Genomic DNA, 22,673 nt, shown 5'->3' with positions numbered 1-22,673 from the left:
TCGTGTAAATAACCAGCAGTTACAATATGTACATATGTACACAACAAAGTTCGTGAGATTACGCAATATTAATTATTGAGGAGCGGTGAAAATATTAATTGTTGAGTAGCGGAGATATTTCACAGAAGAAATTACCCAAGCTAAAAAGGTAATATAATAGAAACGATCCAGAATCTAGTTCACGGCTGAATCGGTGTTACAGAAATAGAATCTCCCCATGTTAAAGTGAGCGCTATAGGGCTTTAATAAAGCATTTAAGAAAATAAAAGTTAAGATTATTTTTCAAGTGGATTTAGCGGATTATGGAATATAATATTTGAATATCGGAGATTAAACGATTATCTTGGACAAAATTTGTCCATTATTTGGTTTGAAAGGTGAGATAAAGCTGTCTTTATCGGTGTAATTTGCCGTGTGGGCATTGCATTTTAGCAAATTAGGAGAATGTGGGTGTTTAAGTGCTAGTACCTAGAGTAGATCTAGGTTGTTGTGACGCAGGGAGGCTCCACTGTGTATCTTTAGTCCACCTAATCTATTATTATAATATTTACTAGACCTCGTTGCCGCGCCGATAAGGGAAGACCAGTGGCGGCGGGGCAAAAAAAAGCAGCGGCGGCGCGCCATCGGCGCAACGCCAGTGATTTTTTCGCGCCGCCGCCCGTGAGAGTAGTAGGCGGTGCGATCAATGTTAACGACAAACATTAATGTTTTCATCAGTCTTTCGCAAATCCCAGCTTGAATTTACAAAAGATTCGGGCCTATTCACGAGTTACAAACTTCGCAATTCCCTGGCTGGACGCTGGTCTTCTTCGTTATTGATCAAGAGAAGTAGAAATCTGGCAGAAACAAAATGGCTGTGGCGTGTCAGAACCCTTGCATAATAGTTGAAATGATAGATTCGCCGTGGCATTCAATAAGATCTAAGGAATCTTATTAAAAGGGACCACACACAAAAGCCAAATTAGGCCAGTAGCCTATGAGAAATCAAAAATACCCAAGACAATCAAAAAGTCCCAATGGGGGGCCCTGGTTCTATCAAAATATTTGTATGGTTTCCTAGGGAATTTGATATCATTTTTTTCCGTCTCCGCTTTAAATAAAAAAATAATTAGCTTTTTGGCATCGCTGCTTTCAATAATAATAAAAAAATGAGGTACTATAATTTAGAAATGATAGTCCCCTATCCCCCTTCCCTCTATAGGCAATAACATACAATTTTCTTATAGATCATATTTTTGGGGTCACTTCCGTTTCAATCTTCAATTCCCCAACCTTGTACATAGACTATAGCTATTTTGTCTCAATAGAAGGTTGTTTTTTTGGGGGTGGGGGGGGGGGTACAAATTGTTCAAAAAGAAAAGATTGTATTATCTTTAATCTATCAGGCGTTCAATAATTGTATATTAAACGTTAAGAAAATGTATCTAAAAATAGCAAAAAAACTAAATTCTACAAACTTACTATTCAGTTCTCGCAATAATCTGTTGACTATCAGTTTCAAAATCCAACAGAACCTGTGTAGTGTATGCGTTCCCTTCAACTTAAAATAAAATTCTTGACTACGATTGATGTAAGAATCTTATAGCAATTGGGAAACTGCATTCGAAATGATTTAATCTCATCAAACAGTTAGTGGTAACAAACTGTAAGTAAGGAGTGACCCGGCTCAATAGTAACCAAAACTCTTAAAAACAGATACCAATTTTGATACCAATAGTTGCATCAAAAGAATTGGATTTTTATGCAGATTTCAGATATATAAATTTTATATATATAAGTTTTCAGATATATAAGTTTAGTGTTACCCTTCAAAAGTTACGAGTCTGAGAATATTTGTCTTATTTTGGAAAAAGTGAGAAAACACCCCCTAAAGTTATAGAATCTTAATGCAAGTCACACCATCAGATTCAGTGTATCAGATAAAACTATTGTAGAGATTAAAGCTGCCATATGCAAAAATGTATATTTTTTTTCGTATTTTTTTTCTGCCAGAAGAAAGATCCTGGATGTGTGTGTTCTTTTTTTTTTATTACCAGGGTTGATCGTATAGACCCAGTGGTCCTAAAATATTGCGAGAGGGCTCATTCAAACGAAAATCAAAAGTTCTAGTGCCCTTTTTGAGTTACCAAAAAATGGAGGGCAACTAGATCCCCTCCCACGCTATTTTTTCCTCAAAGTCACCGGATCGAATTTTTTATATAGCCATTTTGTTCAGCATAGTTGAAAAATATAATAACCATGAATTAGGTATAAAATGACCCGTCACAGTCCCTGGGGGAAGGGCTGCAAGCTGTGAACTTTGCCCATTGTTTATATATAGTATTTGTTGTTGGGAAGCGTACAGCCATTTTTTTGGGGGGGGGGGGTTGTTATTGGGGTAGATTTCTAAGGGGAGAATCTTCCTTTGGGAGTGAAATTTCTGATTAGTGAATATTCTAGGGGAAATGTTACACTTGAGGGTTTTGACAGAATTACTATACAAAATTCTTTTTAATTGTCCTACATTTTCTTTGCCAAATTTTTCATATGGAGATGTTCTGGGGAATTATCCAGGGGCTTCTTTCCGCGTGGTTTGATTTCCGGAAAGTAATTTTCACAGAATGGGGCATTTCTGGAGTGATCAAGAAACCGATTATATATGAAAAAGCTAAGGAAAATTTTTCAGGGTGAATCGTCCACAAGTAATTTTACAGAGAAGGGGGGGTGGAATCTCAGCGAAGAAGGAACTTTCTGGAGGGAATTTGACGGTGGGGGAGGGCACTTTACGTGGGATAACATTTCCACGGAGAAGTTTTACGTGAGGGTGAGGGGTATATTTCATAGAGGGTGAGTCAGATTTACCGGCATTATTTGAGAAACGAACAGAAATTATGCCATATATGAAGAGTTGTCCCCTCCTCAATACCTTATATTTACGCTTAAGTTTGACTGTTTATTAAAAACCTTTCATATCCGGAATAAATCTGCCAAAATTAATACCCAAATTGTGTTTTAATTTTTCATGCAGGGTGAGCCAAAATCGAACCTGCATTAGTGGAAAAACGTTCAGAAATTAAATAAAAAACAAGTTTTTGTAACTGAAAGTAAGGAACGACATTAAAACTTAAAACGAACAGAAATTATTCCGTATATGAAAGGGGCTGTTCCCTCCTCAAGGCCTCGCTCTTTACGCTAAAGTTTGTTTAGCGTAAAGAGCGAGGCGTTGAGGAGGGGACAGCCCCTTTCATATACGGAATAATTGCTGTTCGTTTTAAGTTTTAATGTCGCTCCTTACTTTTAGTTAAAAAAAACTTGTTTTTTTTTATTTAATTTCATAAAGACGATACTTTTGTCAACATATATTTTGAAGAACCGTGTATATTGCAATTATATATGTCTGGTTTATATGCAAAGTAACACGAGACGAAAATTATCGAACAAGAGAGTAATGAAGAATTCAGTTAGTGTCACTCGGGCCCCTATTTCGGACTCATGTTTTTAAAGGGAAACAAAGATTTGTTGCGCAAATCAACACAGTATCTGGAGTGATTGCAGAGTTCGGAGCACAGTTTATATAATTAGGAGCACTCGGAGCGCTATTATATATACTGTGGTTCGGAGTATGCTGTCAAAATCCGGTAGAAGTTTTCTTAAACTAAGCTCCCAGTCCGTGAAGGCTGAAGAGATCTGGAGAGTTTCAACATTGTTCATTGATTTAATGCCATAACAAGCTGAGAAACTAATGTGGTTGTATTGGTTCATAACATCCTATTGCGTAGTTATCGAAATTTTATTATTTTGGTTGTAATGAAATGTAACACGAAAAAATTCCTTTAATAAAACGGTGAACTAAGGAACGTGTATATTAAAGGGTGTCTACGGGAAGAATAAAAATTGATATGAAAACCAGTTGGATTCTAGGCTTTACCCCCCCCCCTCCCCCGCGGAAAAAGTGTAATTTACACACCATAAGTATATTAAAAAAAAAAAATCGTAAATCCATTTTTGTTGAAAGGACTTCCATATGAACTTATGTGATATTTGGCAGTAGCAAACGCCAAATTCAAAAAAAAGAAGAAAAAAAAATGTAGGTGAAAAGTCATCAAAATCGAGCTAAAAATACATGGCACCATAAGTTTAAGAAGGTTTAGTTTTTCTTTGAAAGCATAGTTGGCTTTGGGAACCAACACATTCTTATTGTTTAAATTTTTACAGACGAAAGCGCTGTCAAATTCTACGAGTTAGTTTTTCTTACATTCCAAGTGTAAAACTACCACAAATCATCGTTAATAAATAAATGAAACCCAAAACGAACAGAAATTACAATAGATATGCAATTCAAACTCAGAACGTGCAAAAATTAAAAAATATTGGGCTAACAACCCCCATGTCCAAGACCGTACCCAGAGGGGGGGGGGATTTGAACCCCACCCCCTGAAATGTTTGTTTGACTCATAAAAACGTAACAAAAATGGATATAAACCAATTTTGTATGCGTTTTTTTTAGGTTTTTTTGTGTACCCCCCCCCGATATTTTTTTTTAGTAAAATCCCCTCCGAAAAAAAATCCTGGGTACGGCCTTGTCCACGTCTTCTTAAGACTAGAACATAATTTGCAATTTAAAAAAAAGTGGATTGTTAGTTTAATATACAAATTCTTATAGTTATTCCTTAAAGTCTTAATACTTCTTTATTTATTATAAGTCAAAAAAGTGAAAACATTTAAAATGTATTTTGTTTTCAGTTAAGTGGAATTTATGTTCTGAATTAAGTGCAAATTATGTTCTAAATAACCGAGTTTGACTCGTTAAAGCATAGCATATATTAAATACGTAACCTAACCCTACCTAGGTACCTTCCCCCCCTAAACCCCAAAAAACAACAGTTTAAATATTATAAACGCAATGAAAACCACGCTTTGCATTCCATTTCTCTATTGCAAATACCTGTTTGATGGGTATCCATTAGTAGTTCCTTATACAATATATTGCGGTGGGCCCGCATAATGCTTTAGTACCAAAACTTCCCCTGTATGAGTCACCTTAACATCTCCACATCTAAAATTGAGTCGGTAAGACAAATAAAAGTAGTTTTGTATAGGAATTCTAGCAAATTCCCTGAGTGTAAAATTTCTCCTGGAAAGTTCAGCTCCCGGAAAATTCCCTCCCCACGGAAAATTCTCCCCGTGGGAAATTCCCACAGGGGAAAATTCACCCGCCCCCTTGAAAAGTGTCTGTATACTTCTCAATAGCAAATGCTATACGTAAGCAATGGGCAAACTTTATGACTTACAGTCCTCTCTCCAAGAGTTGTAAGGGGTTATGTTATCCCCATTAATAACAATCCATTTGCCCATTCACCTAAAATTATATAGCAAATTTTTTTTTAAACATTTATTGTAAAAAAAAACTATTCCTGTTCGAAAAATATAAATATTCAAATTTTGTCCAACATTTCAGTTATAATACAACAACTTAATTCTTAAGTAAAAAAACTGAAATCTACTTTAAAAAAAAACTCCTAATATTAACGAATACAATAGCTACGTCATACGAAATCGAACTACAACTAATAAAAAAAGAAATTTTTTCCAAAAAGAAAGTTTGCATAGAAAAATAAAGTCATATTAAAGCCTAACACTAGCCGAAGTAAAATCAAATAGTAATCAAATACTTAATAGAAATTACTACCAATTAAAATTAAACTAAAAAGGGATTGAAATCAAAACGAATGATCATATCAAACATAAAGATAAAAGATACTGCTATTGATGAATAAATGGATCTGCAGACAAAAGAATACTAAAGTGAATAATAAAATGAAAATTAAAACGAAAATAAGATTGTCATAAACAGAGGTAAAGCATTCAACCCCCTAGACCTCCAAATGCCAAAGTGTCACCTGAACTTTACTGAAAACAAAATATATTTCAAAGTTCTCTGTTTTATAATTACAAAACTAAAATTTCTTAGACTTCCAGAAACTGATATTATTAGCCTATATATCAAACAACTAGTCCACTTTTATTAGTAAATTTTGATTAGCCTCGCACATTACTTTTTGTTGTTTCACTGTTATTGTTATGACGAATTGAAAATTGTCTCAATCACCGACGAAGCTCTTGCAAATTTTTTTTGTCTCCTACTTAGTTAGAGCCCAGAGAAAACCCGTCTTCCTTGCTGTAACCGTACTCCTCAATTTGTAAATTCCTGGGAAATTGGCTGTGAACGTCGTACCAGGTTTGTAGCGTAAACTCATCTCTTAGAATGCCATGCATTCTAAGGCTCCGATGGCATCCATTTATCCTCATTATATTTTAGCCATAATTTCAACCTAATTTGATCTCTTTCAATGCTGTAAGGATCAGTAAATCTGATGCTATAGAATTTAGACTTATATTTGTGTTTGACGAGAGGAACTGCAGCACTAGCTTTGTTTTCTCTGCTTTTTTCGATTTCTTGATGCTAGATTCTGCTCCCGGAATAAATTCACTGATACATTTATTCAACTTAGTCACCGTCCATTTTTCAATAGAATCATTTTTCTATTGGCGTCTGGAAAAATGAACTTATTTTTTATTACATGGATAGCATTTATAAACTTGTCATAATTAGCCTTGTCGAACTGAATAAAATTGTTCTCATCGTAATCCACTAAATCACTTTGAAAATCGTTTACAAAAATGTTAAGAAAATCAATAATTGTGATTTGTCGAAAACCATTTGTGTAATCTGACGCACCAAAAACTAAACTTGATAGTTTAAGATTTGACAATGTGGAAGATGGACGGAATAATTTTAGGAAAACAATTTGAGAAGTTGCTGATAATGTCTTAGAGAAGAGAGTTAGGAACGCAGTAAGGAATATTAATAAAAAAAGCTTTATGTTTAATAGACAGGAGACGGGGCTTGTACAAGAATTATTAGAATGATAGATTATATAAAAAAAGGAACCCAAAGAAAGTCGAGAAAGGATTAGAATATGAACTAAGGAGGTGTGAAGTGGGGGCCTTGGATAAAATTGCTGAGGGTCCGGAAAATGCATTTAGACGGCTTATTATTAAAATATTGCACTAGCATGTTAATAAATGGAGAAGGAGTAGTCAATCTGGACTTGTCCCAGTTAAAGATAGGAATGGGGCCACAATTAGTGATAAGGAAAGCGTTAAAGAGAGATGGGCAGAACATTTTGAGAATATGCTAAACCGAGATAGATTTGCAGGAAAAGATACAGAAGAAAATGAAAAAGTTTGTAATACCTTGGATGCGAAGGAAGATTTGTTTTGTGATGAAGAGTTAGCGACATAATTAAAAAGATTAAAAAATAATAAGGCTCCAGGTGCTAATAGTGTGGTAAATAAATCTCTTAAATATGGTGGCTCTGAGGTTAGAAATAAGTTGCTTAAGATTATGAGTATAAATTTTGAAAAAGGGGAAGTAACTAGCGATTTTAGGAAAACCTTATTAAACCACTGCAGAAAGGTGATAAGAGTGAGTGTGGTTGTTATCGAGGCATTAGTCTGGTCTCCGTAGGTAGAAAATTATCTCTGTGGGCTTTGAATAGATTGAGATGGCGGAGGAGTGTGTGTAGCCGTATTGACCTCAGGCGGCTTGGTGCTACGATGAGTTATTAGTAATAGTAGTGAAGATTAAAATCTGGTTACTGTCGACATTCACCGGCGAATGTCCGAAATCTATTTTTCTGTGCTTGAATTCAATCAGCTTTGTCATACAAGGTTTAATCGTAAAAGTTAAAGTTAGGTTATAATATAAATCCCAGAAATGTGTTAGAAACCTAATCTAACCCTTAGGTTAGGTTATAAACATCAGAATTGTATGAGAGACCTAAACTAGCTTAACCTAACCAAACCTGTCACCATCAAACCTTGCATAAAAATGGCAAGGCTGACTAAATGCATGGCTGACGTTATTCATAGCATATAAACAACCGTTGTCTAGGGAGATCTTTCAGTCTATTTACCCTTGTCTAGCAAGATTTATCAGTCTATTTTGAAAGCAAGCTGTTACAAAAGTATAAAAACAAGCCTAGAGGAAGACCCAAAAAGCGAAAATTTACAATTGTTACAAATAATGATTCGTCAAAACCACCTGAACTATCAAACGTGATAAGTCCAAGAGAACGACCCGAACAACGTAAATTCATAATGAGTGAAAATCAATAACCTAGACCATAAAATTGACTAACGCAATGACATTCACAAATTGTCTGCAGTAATCAAAAACAAAAGAAGAAGAAATAAAATGTGGTTAGAATATACGCGACAGCGAGAATAAGGGCAAATTAAAACGAAAGCGAAGAATAAATAATTGTGTGGCTATAAGCCATAAAACAAGCGACCCGAACATCGTAAATTCACAATGGGTAAAAATGAACAACCTGGACCATCAAATGAGATAAAATGAAGAAGAAAGAAACATCACATTTCAAAATGATAGCGATTATGATTTGATTTAGGATTCTGTCATGGAAGAGATCATCAATGCTTACTATACTATTGTAAATAAAAGGTTTTCCTACGCTCCAATGTATTCTGTAAGTATTCCCCCCTATGCTCCAATGCAATCTGTCCGGAAGTTTCCTATTCCATCTGCCTGCTACCATTACAGCATATACCACAATCAGTACAAGAGTCAAAACTACTGCCATGTGGCTGAAATGTCTTGTGACATAACATAGTGAAAATTCTGCCACCTCAATGTATGTGGATCCGGCATTCCATGGAATTTTTTAGACTTACAAGCCACCTTCCAAAGCTCTCTGGGAGTTCTGCATTGTCGCTGGACCATTGGGGCGCTTAATATTAATCAATGCATTTTTACAGAGGCTTTGTCTGCTGTCCTCATCACCTTGAACGATCTACAGAGAGTTTATGAAAAATACAGAGCTCGAACAACAAAACCTCGTTCAAGTAAAAACCACTAACACTAGCCACTGCGGCTAGATGTTGTAAGATTAGAGCTGGATCGACAATTACCCTCTCGTTATCTATTACTACGGATGACCTCTCAGCCATAACTACAGCCTTCTCCTTTCTCCTGAAAACATATAGATCAATGCCTTTCGCTTGCATATCCTTCAGAATCGCTTCTCTGACTGGCATCGTCTACGTTTACAGCTGGTGAAGTGTGGGCACAAGTAACCACATTCAACAGCTATAAATCCCGCCTGAGGGGTACCGCCTGAGGGTACTAGGGGTCAATGTATCGAACTATCTTTTTTATGTCCACCAGATCTCTAGCTCTCCTCGGAAATATCATCTTTGTGTGATTTTCAATAGTCAATTCCGTGAGACCAGTCAGGTTCTGCACGCTTTCGTTAGCCAGAACCAAAGTAGGCATAGAAGATGTCCAAATTTTCCGCTGCGATTCAGTCAAGTCTCTACCTCTCGTTAGAATAGTATGAAAATTAAAAACGAAAAGTTTACTTTATATTATAACTTGCTGTCAAATAAGCAACCTTTCACTTTTATGTTCTCATTGACGTCTGTTCGATCATCAGATCAGGAGAAAGTACCGCCCAGTAGTTTTCAATTCTTCGGATGAACGGGTAGTCTCTGGGTTGTCTTTCCTCAAATGAAACATCGATTGCACGAATAGCCAAGTAGATTTCGTGTAAAGATTGTGGTCAAAAGCAGCAAAGTAAGGAAGTATTTCTAACAACAACTGTAGATAAAGCTCAAAGTTGCCACCTTCTTCAATTCTCAGGATTCCAAATAGGTCCAGATACTGAAACTAAAGACGGCCAGTTCTGGACTTGGATAATGGTTCTTTTGCACTTTTAACTATTTAATAGGTAAGTTCTGCTGCTTCTGACACCTGCGCTTCGTCGATGGTATCTCCTTCAAGGAGCAGCTCGTACGCCTGTTTTTCCTTTTCAAGAGGTTTTGATAGCATATCTATGGTAGATGCTGCACTGATAAGATCACTTAAAGAATGGCACTAAGAAGCGGAAACAGCAAACTGGAGGGTAGGGGTTGTCTGGAGCACTAGTTTGAAATTAAACTGTTCGAGATCCATATTTTAAGGTGCCAGTCCTAGCTTGATAGGAAATGGTGAATCAACTGACAAATTATTAAACCATCTAGTTTATGTAGGTTAACTTTCACATCTTAGGTAAGATAAGGTACTTGACCACGTAAAATCAAGTTTTCAACTTCATTTTCGAATTCGCTGACACTGATTTCATAGGCAACATCCAAATAATCCAACAACCTTTTAATTTCGAGTTTGCCCCCACCCTCCACCCCTTAAGGATGAAAACAGGCATTAGCGCACGAAAAAACAAAATGTGAATTTAGATTTGGAGTCGGCATGCTTGATTTGAAAGGAAATGACTATCTAAACTCCAAACAATTTATAAAGACAAAAATTAATTTTCCCCCTCATTTCCACTCTTCAATTGTAAATCTGGGATACTTGTACAGGGGGATTCCCGGGGATTTGATTTGTGTGATTATGCGGATTTCTTAAAATATTTTGGTGTAAAAGAAATTATCTTGCAATTTCCTCGAGGTGTGACCATTTTTTCCGTATCTTGTTTCCATATCATTTTCTTCCGTATCTCCACTATTATGAAAGTAGGCTGATTATTTAACGGCATAGTGATACTGATTTGTAGAAGATCTCAGCAATTTTAGATTTTTTAGCGTTACAGGTATAGTAAATAAAATTGTTTAGAATGTATTTTGTTTTCAGTAAATTGTGAATGAAGATCTGGTCTATCATTTCTTTTCATTTTTTTTAACGTATTACACAGCTTTATAATAGTTTTTAAACCACTTCGCAGTCATTCTAATCTCGTTAGAATTGCAACGCCAACATTATTTCCTTGTTTTCAAAAAGGTCAGTGCGTGTCCAAGATATATACGCAGTTGGCACGGCAAAAGAACTCTGACCTAAAGTGCCAAATGTCGTCCAGGGATTCTGTTAATAACTAGGGTGGGGCTAACAAACGATTTCAATGAAGAACTCTGTTGAACAGATGATACTTTTTGTATTCAGGTTTCCTTTGCAAAAACCCGGGGTTTGATCGGTATCTTAATTTAGTGTTTATAACCGGAAGATTTTTGCTTAATTTGTTATCTAAACTCAAAAGTCATCGCTAATCTCAAACTTTACCTAAACTCATATGTATCCAAACTTCTAACTTCAGAATTACAGGAATCTGTTGAATTTAAATTGATATGTCATTAATGGATGTCGATTTGAATTTACTTTTATTGACTATTTAAGCTATCTTGCTTGGTAGATAAATCATTTGTAAAAGAGAACTAAACGATCTATTGAATCACACAAAACTGGTCAAAATTACCAAGTTCGTTTTAAAATTTTATCATCAAAGCGGGAGCATATCATAGGCAGCGCAATAGCGCTGCCTAAGTTAAGAACGATGTTGCCACAATGTATTATTAATTTATTTAATTTTTTGTGTGTTTTTTTTCTTTCTTTTATACCAGGACACTTCGTATCGAAGGAGTTGTCGTAGAAACTTCAAAAAGGGCTCATTCGATTGAAAATTGGAAGGGATTGTGCCCTTTTTAATAGCCGTAAGGGATTGGAAGGCAACCAACACCCCTTCCACTCCCACCATTTCCTGTAAATTTTCCTGGATTTTTTTTTCTGTAAATTGTCCCCTCTCACTACTGAAAAGTTTCTCCCGTGGAAAATTCTCCCATGGAGAATTTTTTCCCCAAACACATTTTATGTGTTTGGACAATTGTGTTTGGGAAAATTTCTTACGGACGATTTCTCCTGCAAAATTATCTTCATCATACTTTCAGTTGAAAAACCACCAATTTTTTTTTTCCATTTCTGCTCGTTTTTTTCAAGTCGTGCCACAAACTCCCCCACTATGAGGATTTTTTTCTATAAATTGTCCCCTCTCACTACTGAAAATTTTCTCCCGCGGAAAATTCTCCCATGGAGAATTTTTTCCCCAAACACATTTTATGTGTTTGGGGAATTTTATGTGTTATGTGTTTGTCCCCTCTCACTACTGAAAAGTTTCTCCCGTCAAAGTCTTGAGACAGAAATTTTGTTGATGGGGTTACTACTATTTCTACTTCTGCTCTTACAATTTAAATAAACAAAAAGAGTTTAGGAGTATCAAGGTTGTCAAAGAGCATAGACAGAATCTTTTGGGAATGATATTTACTGATTTTAGTGTGATTTTTCAGGTCAACTTCAGGAGTTATAAAATTAAATGAAAAAAAAATACTGTTTGTGTCAGGATTAAAAATTGTTGACAAGGTTTCTCCAACATACAAATAGCAACCGAAACTATGGATTCTTATAGAGAAAAATTAAAAAAATATAAAATATTTTTTTTTTTCATCTAAAGACTGTCAATAAAAAAAAGGAGCGAGCAGAAATTCACATGAGTAGGGCTAATTACCCCCATGCCTTCTCAAGACCAGAACATAATTTGCGCTTTACTAAAAACAAAATAAGTTTTAAATGTTTTCACTTTTTTTGCTTTCATAAATCAAAAACTATCAAAACTTTGAGGAATAAATATCAGCATCTGTCAATTAAACTGACAATCTATTGTCATTTTTTTTTCAGTATAGCACAAATCATGTTCTGGTCTTGAGAAAGCATGGGCGATCAGCCCTACTCATGTTAATTTCTGCTCTTTTTGAGCTTGACTCGGCTATTTATTGTAATTTCTGTTCGTTTTGAGTTTCATTTAATTATTGATAGTGATTTGTGTTAGTTTTACGCTTGGATGATTATTCGACTTTATTTCTGCTCATTTTTGGCTTAATGGGGCTCTTCACTTTTCTGTGAAAACTCGTTTTGTGGAAGTATTTTAAATCAATTCTAATTAAATAGCCCATGTATTTCAGGAGTTGTTCTTAAAGAATTGGGATAAAAAACCAAACCTTTGTGGAAAGAGCGGAGTATTGAGGATGTGGCAGTCCCTTTCATATACGGAATGATTACTATTCGTTTTAATTTTTACCGTTGGTTCCTACTCCCTACCTAGTCTTAACGTTGCCCCCAGTAGTTGAAAAATCATTTTTCAAATAATAAATGAAAATCCACCTCCCTTTCCATGGAAAATTTTCTCCCCACAAAAAATTCACCATGAAAAAGTTCCTCCCACGTAAAATCCTCAACCATGTAAAGTTTCTCTCTGGGAAATTACCCCGGACAATTCCATCCTCGCTGCAATTTCCCCCGGAAAATTTCTTACGGACGATTTCTCCTGCAAATTTATCTTCATCATGCTTTCAGTTGAAAAAACACCAATTTTTTTCCATTTCTGCTCGTTTTTTTTCAAGTCATGCCACAAAATCCCCCACTATGAGGATTTTTTTTCTGTAAATTGTCCCCTCTCACTACTGAAAAGTTTCTCCCTCGGAAAATTCTCCCATGGAGAATTTTTTCGTGCAATAGCCCAATCCCCATCAGCAGCACAATCTCCAAGAGAATTACAGCCCCGCTGAGAATTTTATTCGAAGAATTCCCACGGAACATCCCCACATGCAAAATTAAGTAACCAAAGTGAAAGTAAGATAAGCAAAACTAATTTCGTATATAAGTTTGAAGAAATTCCCCCATGTAAAATTTCCCCTGGAAGCTAACCCCGAACCCCCTCCCCCAAAAAATATCTCTTTAGACCCCCCCCCCTAGAAAAACCCCCCTGATAATGTCTGTATATTTCTCAATAACAAATAGGCTACTATGTGTAAACATTGGACGAATTTCGTAATTTGTAGCCCTTTTAATTCCCATAGGCTTTTCGAATTTCCTAATTTGTAGCCCTTTTCATCCTTGTAACCATTTCATCCTCATAGGCTTAGTTATTTAACCTTCAAATTATGCTGAACAAAAAGGCTATGAAAAAGAACGTGGGAGGATGGCCTCTCACCATTTTTCCGATGACATCACAACAAATTTAATCATCCTAAAAATTGAAGACCCAATCAAAGCCTCCCTAACCCTACAGTTGGAACTTTTGTGAATTGAAAAGTAATCCAACTTCTGGAAGGTCAGTTTCAATGTCTCGAAAACAAAAGAACTGATGATCTCCCGATCAAAAATACCACGCACACATCCCAACTCCATCTTCTCGAATGAAGCAATAAAAAAAAAACTCGAGAACCTTCGTCTCTCGGAATCTACTGCCGAGTATGGATGCCTGCTGTATTTTGGCGCACCAAAAACGTTGTTGAAACCTTTCCATAAGATCCCATAGAGGACTAATGGGGCAGTTTTAGTCGTTCCATACGACTGTCCCCACTATGTTAGTGAGAGGTTTAATGTACTTAAGTTCACCTCCTTCTCTAGAGATTTCTCGTATTGTGCCTTCAATTGCACAACCGACAAGAGAGACGCCAAGGCACACAGTTTGGTCCAATTATCTTGCCAAGCCTAGAACAGAGTATTTAAGAACCACTTCATTCGATACTACACTTTGATCAGGAACTATTTTCCTGTTGAAATCATACCTAAAAGTTTGTCTGTTGACTCTTCCCAAAAGATATTCAACGGCTATCTATGTCACTCGATAAAAGACTAGCGGGAAATCAAATATTTAACTATACCACTACAAGAAAGAAAGATTTCAATCACCTTTAACAGACGTCCACTGACACCATACGCATTAATTTTCTTCAGTAGGCCATGGTGCCATACTCTATAGAAAGCTTTGGAAATGTTGATTAACAATAGCCTGATGTCATATCCTTTTTCTAGAAGTTCAATCCACTCCTTGTGTTGAAGCATTATGCATTCAAGTGTTGAATGCTTGCGGCTGAATTTTAGTAGCCTAAGCTTTAGTGGTAGTAGCAGTAATAGAGGTAGTACAAGTAACAGTAGCAGTAGTATGAGCAGAAGCAGTAGCATTAGGATGCAAATCTTTTCTTTCGGTTAATTCAAATTCCTCACAACAAACCCTGTTATATTCAACTTCACACACTAAACTGTTCCTAAGATATTGCTGTTACACCCTTTTGACAACCTGAATACAGAGGGCGTGTTCTGATTCATTTCATCTTCCTCCTTCAAAATTTTTTGCCAATTTCACCTTCATGCCCTTAGGCATAGTTGTAATAGTAGTCACAGTAGTAGTATTGATATTACTAGTAATAGTATTGAATAGCGATAGTACTACTAGCAGCAGCAGTATTAACATATTGCGTTTTGGTCAGTTGAATATCCCTCTCATCAAGTCCTAGAAGTTTCAACTTAATACATTTAGCCATTGCTATGACATTGCTGATATGTCCTTTTGATAACCTGTATGTTTATATATTTCTTGAAATTTTCATCTAATGCTCTTAGTTGCAATAGAAGTAGCAGTAATAGTAGTAAATGTAGCAGTAACAGTAGTATTAGTAGAAGTGTGCACATATTGCCTTTTGGTGACATGATTTTCCCCTTTAACTATTCACTGAAAGTTTCAACTTAATACCCAAGTTAATTCTTCAGGTACACTGTTTTGACAATGTGCATGCACATAGCGTCTCTTGATTTAGTTCAAATTTCCTCTTAATACTGTAAATGGAGTAGTGAAGTAGTACTAGTGGTTGTTTTTGAATTAATATTGATAGTATGCAAATATCACCTTTTTGATCATCTCACTTATCATTTCCTGAATTTTCCAAATTAATATACTAAGTTATTCCTGTGTTTTACACTTTTGACAATCCTTATACACATAATGTGTTTTGATTTAGTTCAACAGTCCCCTCAATATTCTCTGAAAGGCTCATCTGAATATCCTTCGTCTTCTTGGAAAGTGAGTTCAAACATGCACACCTTTCTCAATAACATATACTATGTGTAACCAACGAACGAATTGCCTAACTTACAGCTCTTGTCCTGAGGACTGTGGGGAGGTTGACATCCCAAATACTATACCTCTCAACAATGCTTTAAAAAATAGCTCTCTTAAAATTTCGATTGGATGTGTTTTGGGGAATTACCAGCTTGGGGGGGGGGCTGACGTCCCTTCATTCATTTTTGACTCTTAAAAAGGGCACTGAAGCTTCCGACTTTCAATCGAATGAGCTCCATCCGATTTAAAGTTTATACAACTACCCGTTCTATAAAACCTTATATGCTCTTGGTATAACTTACAACCCTTGCCCATGGGCTCTGGGGGATTGTGTCCACCCTAAAGACATTGCTATATGATTTCTGGACTATTAGTAACAAAATGGCTATCTCACAATTTCAATTGAACATGTTTTGGGAAAAGAGGATGTCAGGGAGGGGTGCTAGTTGCTCTCCAACATGTTTGACTTAAAAGGGATCTAGAACTATACATTTCTAATCAAATGAGCATCTTCTAAAGTTCACACGACCTCCCCTTCCATAAAAACCTTATATGCCCCAGGACCATAACTTACGACCCTTACCCCTAGACTCTGGGGGATTCTGCCCACCCCAAAGGGCTTATAATATGATCTTTGGACTATTTTTGAACAAATGGCTATCACAAAATTTTTATCGGATGTATTTCTGGGAAATAAAACATAGAGGGCGGGGAAGGGGGGATGCCCCGAGCACTTTGACTCTTGAAAATGGAACTAGAACATCTGAATTCTAATCAAATGAACCCCTCCAGAGTTTATATGACCACCCTTTCGGTAAAACCTTATATATCCTCGGGGCATAACTTATAACCCTTGCGCTGAGGGCTAGGAGGGGGGGGGGGGATATCATCCTGAAAGACATAGTTTTCAGATCTTTTAACTACGTTGAACAAAATGGCTATCTAAAAATTTTGATTTGACTTGTTTTGGGAATTGATGGGAGTGAGGGGGGCGTGTTGCCCTCCAATCACTATTGACTATTAAAAAGGCCCTTTCTTTCTCCAATTGAATGGGCCTTTTTGAAGTTTCTACGACAACAAATGGTCATCTCCAAATTTCTATCAGATTTATTTTGGGAAAATACGAGCTGTCGGGGGGGGGGGGTTGGGTGGGAAGGATATCCGACCTCGGATCACTTTGAATCTTAAATGGGTACTATAACTTTTGATTATGAATCCAGGGAGCCCCTCTGAAGTTTATATGACCACCCTTTCTATAAGGGTGGTCGCCCCCACCGTATATACCCCCAGGGCATAGCTTACAACCCTTTCTCCAAGGGTGGCGGGGAGTTGTAATCCTCAAAGACATAATTTCCGGACCTTGTAACTACTTTGAAAATTTGATTATCTAAAAATTTTGATTGGACGTGTTTGGAGAAATTGTGGGCGTGTTAGGGGGTTTAGTTCCGCTCCAAATATTTTTGACTATTAAAAGGGGCACTAGCTCCTTCAATTTGCAATCGAATGAGCCTTTTTTGAAGTTTATATGACAACAAATGGCCATATCAAAATTTCTTTAAGTTGCATTTAGGGAAACTACAAGGTGTGGGGGGGGGACTTCAAAATAGTACTAGAACTTCTGATTACCAATCCCATGAGCCCCTTCCAAAGTTTAAACGATAGCCCTTTCTATACATACCTTATGTGTCCCCAGGGCATAAATTAAAACCGTTGCCCTGAGGGTTGTGGGGGGGTGTCATCATCAAAGACACAATTTCTGAACCTCTCAACTAAGTTGAACAAAATGGCAATCTTAAAATTTTGATTGGATGAGTTTGGGGAAAAAGTTGGTGTGTGTGTGGGGGGGGGGGGGAGGGTTTAGTTGCCCTGCAATGACTTTCGACTATTAAAAAGGTCACCCACCCTTTCAATTTCCAATCGAATGAGCCCTTTTCGAAGTTTCTACGACAACCAATGGCCATCTCAAAATTTCTATCAGATGGATTTCGGGAAAATACGGGGTGTGTGTGTGTGGGGGGGGGGGGATCCATCCTCCCATCACTCTGAATGTCAAAAATGGCACTAAGACTTCTGATTAGCAATCTGATGAGTCCCCTCAAAAGTTTATACGATCACTCTTTCTATATAAACCTTACATGCCCCAAGACCATAACTTACAGCCTTTGCCCTGAGGGCTGTAGGGGGGTTGTCATCCTCAAATATATAATTTTCGAACTTTTCAATATTTTTGAACAAAATGGTAGTCTCAAAATTTTGATTGGATGTGTTTGGGGAAATAGTGGGCGTGAGAAAGGGGTTAGTTGCCCTCTAATCACTTTCGACTATTAAAAAGGGCACTAGCCCTTTTTAATTTCCAATCGAATGAGCTCTTTTCGAATTTTCTACGTCAACAAATGGCCATCTCTATATTTCTATCCGATACATTTTGTGAAAATATGAGGTGTGTGGGGAGGAGGAGCATCCACCTTTCCCATCACTCTGAATCTCAAAAAGGGCACTAAAATTTCTGATTAGCAATTCAATGAGCCCCCTCTGAAGTCTGTACTATCACCCTTTCTGTATAAACCTTATATACCCTCAGGGCATAGCTCACATCCCTAGCCTTGAGGGCTGTTGGGGTGTTGTCATCCTAAAATACATAATTTCTGGACCTTTCAACTACGTTGAACTAAACATAAAGAAAGAAAAACGAGCAAAAATGGCGCATTCTAAGGCCAAATGAAAATACTGACAAAACACAACAAAGCGAATATTTTGAGGGGACAAACGCATCTCTTCTTCAGCGTGAAACAAAAAAAAATATATTCAATGAGAGTGCCGAAGAAAAAACCAACAAAATAAAACCTAGAAAATCAATATTAAAAAAAAAAACAACAATAAAAACAATGAAAAAACCAAAAAAAAAAATAAAAGATGAATAGAAGTCAATAAAAGCCAAAAATTATAAGAATTAAAACCAAATACCTAACAACCATAAAAGTGAGTCATTCACCAATATCCACAATTTGCAATAAATCCAAAAATTTTAACCGCCATCGACGGATACTAGCGAATAACTGAGAAATAAAAGAAAAAAACATTCATTCACTCAAAACAAAACGAACCAGCAATTGAATGAGTTGGAGAACTGTCATCTGATTTCTGATTTTAATAATTGTATTCCTTGCAGACACTCTTTGAGACCTAAGGGGTTGTTGAAGTGTCTGATTATGTGATTGGGAAAGTGGTATAAGGTTTATATCTGGGACTACTAAAGTATCGGCTTCTCTTTTGAGAAAACTGAAATAGACCCTTCAACTATTAAAAAGGGCACTAGCCCTTTCAATTTGCCATTGAATGAATCTCTTTTGAAGTTTCTACGACAACTCCTTCGATATAAAGTGTTTTTTTCTAAAAAAAAGATAAATAATATATTTTGCCCACATCGCTCTTTACTTAGGCAGCGCTATTGCGCTGCCTATGATAAAAATCTCATCTATGGATCAAATTGTGTCCGTAACATTGGCAGTACCAAGTACAATCGAGATCTAAATAGAATTTTATGCTACATAAGCTATGGCAAAAACACAAAAGCAACAAAATGGAATTTCTGGGCTTCCAATTTTTTAATTTTGTTAATTTGGTAAGAAAAACAACAATTAAATCTCCATATAATGATAGAAAAATGAAAATAAACATTACTACTTACTTTCAAAGTAAGTCCTGACGCATATCAGCGTATATAGGTCGACCCAAAAAATAAAAACTTCAGCAACTAATACACTTCCTTGGAATGAAACAAGCAAACACAGAAAAGGATGTTTGGATCCTTCCCCAACTAAACACGAAATCAACAATTCAAATATTGAAGGGCTTTAAGAACGCCCACACTCGTACTCTACAATTCATCATAGTTCCTGACACGCATCAACAGAATAAAAGTTAAAAGCAAATTAATGTTTTATCTCTAGAAAGCCCTTCACGTTTGCTCAGAGCTTTACTGGAAACATCTACTAGTACAACAAATGTAGTTTCTTCAGGAGTATCACTTCATTTACAGAAAAATTTGCAAAAAATAAACGCCAGAGAACACTTTGGCTGTTTAGAACCTTTCCAGCTCCAAACACATAAACTTACATAAATAAGGTTCCAGTGCCCTGCTAGCAGTGATGAAGGAGGAAAAAAGACAACACATCCGTGCAACCCATACACAAAAGTCATTTTGCTTGTTGTTCAAGTCAGTAAGCTGTAAGTTTCCTGTATGAGGATCAGTGGCGTCATGCTAGAATTACTATTTAGCATTGTCTTTTTCAGCATAATCCTCTTTTCGTTTTCGTAAATCCTTTAAATTTTTTGTACACCTGAATAATATGTGTGAACAACTTTTCCAGCACAAACTGCTTTTCAGTCTTCATTTTTATATATGTGTTCTAAATTTTTTTTTTAGCAACTCTCAAACAATGTGTTTGAAATTTTAGAATAAGCTCTTCTGGATTCGGTGCACTTCCTGCACAATCTTCTTTGCATTTTTTTTTCTAGTTAAGTGGTTCTCGAAAAATTCGTATAAAATCTCCGAATAAATGTTTATAAGATTAATACTTTTCCAGCATATTGTCTTAGCGTTTTTCTTAATAGTTGTGGTTCTTTTGAAGAATGCGTGGGAAATCTAAAGATAAGTTTTTATAGGATGAAACAGTATTTTCTTCTTAATTTAACACCTTCTTTCTTCCCTCTCTCTTTCTATTTGTTCCAGATATTGTTCACGCTATTTTGTCTCTTTCTATTTTGTTCCAGATATCTTCTGAATATAATTGACTGTGATACAGTTTTTATTACCTAAACTAATCTCAGAAGGTTGGCTTACTTTCAAAATAAGTCCTGACGCTTTGGTGAAAAGGACATTGGTGAAAAACTTTTCACCAATGCCCCGCCCCTCCTCTGGAACGGAATTTCTGAGTACCAGTTTCATTTAGACATTGTATGGTCCTATGAAACTGCTACTGAAAGTTTTAATAGCCGTGGAAGAGTACGACAAATCCAAGAAACTGACTGATCTACTACTGCAAATACTGCAAATCATTGCAGTATGATATTCATTGTAGAATTTTTTGCAGTATGTAGCCTCCCATAAAAGTCCAAAAATCTGGGCCTTAAGGTGCGCTTCCTGCGAGAAAATTAATCCATATCCCACCAGAGCATTTTTTCCAGCATCGGGTTAACGCACCAAACGTTCACCCCTTGTTAATGTGCAACTATGAATTACTGCACGAGTATCTGTTTTGCTGTAATAGAGGTTTATTTTGAAAGGACTTTACATATATTTGGAAACGAACACGATAATGGCATGTGAAAGTGGAAGGCTTCTTATTAGAATTTTATTAGTTCTAAACAGTTTGGCGGTCATAATTCTTGCTCAATAGGAGAAAGTCTTATATTCTAATAACATTGGTTTGGTGCGTCAGCAGCTCAAGAAAAACATCTGAAATCTTCAAATACAAATTTTGGAAAAATACAAATTTTATATTCTTGAATATAGGGGCTTGCAACCCCCGATATAGGTTTTTCGGGCAAACATAATTTAAGGATATAATTTTCATTAGTTCGCTTTACTTTTCGAGGATGGTTCTGCCACTCCTAAAAGGTAATTTTAAGGTTGGAAAATTATATAAGTTTGGTCTCAGCATTAAAATTAGGTCTTTTAATACTATTTTTTTTTTGTATGTAGGCTACATATTGCAAAAACATATCATTTTGTTAATAAATCGTTTTCTATCAAAAAGGTTACGCTTTTCTTACTGTTGCTTAAATAAATAAATAGTAATAATAAAAAAAAAATTGCTGAAAGTAAGGAGCAGTAACACAACTTAAAACGAACAGAAATTGACCCGTATATGAGGGGAGTTGCCTCTTCCTCAGTACCTCGCTCTTTATGCTTAAGTTTGCCTATTTGTGCTGATTATTTAAGAATCAGCACAAGGGCTTTTTAATTAGAATAACAAAATTTTTTAAAAGTTATAAGAAAACTTCAACGTAAAGAGCAAGTTATTCAGAAGGGGCAATCCCTCATATACGTAATAATTAAGCGAAAGTCATAAAGAAAGAAAAACCAGCGAAAGTCACCCCCAAAGACATAGCTCTTGACGCTGATGAACAAAATGGCTATCTTAAAATTCTTGGGAAAACCCTTTGGGGGGAAAAGGGCGAGGGTGGGGGCTTTAGGACCCCCAATATTTTTTCACTTAAAAAGGACACTAGAACTTTTTATTTCAGATCAAATGAGCCTCTCCCGATCCTTTAGTATCACTGGTAAAATACGATCACCCCTGGGAAAAAACAACAAATGAACAGTCGTGATCTTTCTTGTAGTAAAAAAAAAAAAAAATAATAAATTCAACATTTTGTATATATGAGCATGAAGCTTCTACAGTAGGGTTCTCTGATATGCTGAATCTGATGGTGTCATTTTCATTAAGATCACTTGATGGTTCGGGGGTGTCCCCCTTTTTTCGAAAATTGGGCAAATTTTCTCAGGCGCATAGCTTTTCACGGGTAACATTAAATTTGATGAATTTCATGAATCTTTTATATTTTGATGATTTATATTTTATATTTGATTTTATATTTTTTCATATTTGATGAATTTCAAATATATTTTATATATTTTCAATAAGCATCAAAATTCGACTCTTTTTATGTATCTTCTGTTATCAAGACCCTGTATCATAGAGTTTTGGTTACTATTCAGTCACGTCGCTCCTTACTTACAGTTCGTTAGCACGAAATTTTTGATAACCATGGCTGGTTTGATTGTTAAAAAGCAATAAGAGGTTTCTGAAGCAGGTTGTGGTTTAGTGAACTCATTAAAATGGCCCTAAAATATCGTCTTAAAATAAGGTTTTGAAACTATCC

This window comes from Artemia sp. Qi Xiang Cuo, chromosome 1 (genome assembly GCF_049724085.1).
Source record: "Artemia sp. Qi Xiang Cuo chromosome 1, ASM4972408v1, whole genome shotgun sequence".
NCBI lineage: Eukaryota > Metazoa > Arthropoda > Branchiopoda > Anostraca > Artemiidae > Artemia > Artemia sp. Qi Xiang Cuo.
This window is presented reverse-complemented; position numbering follows the sequence as displayed.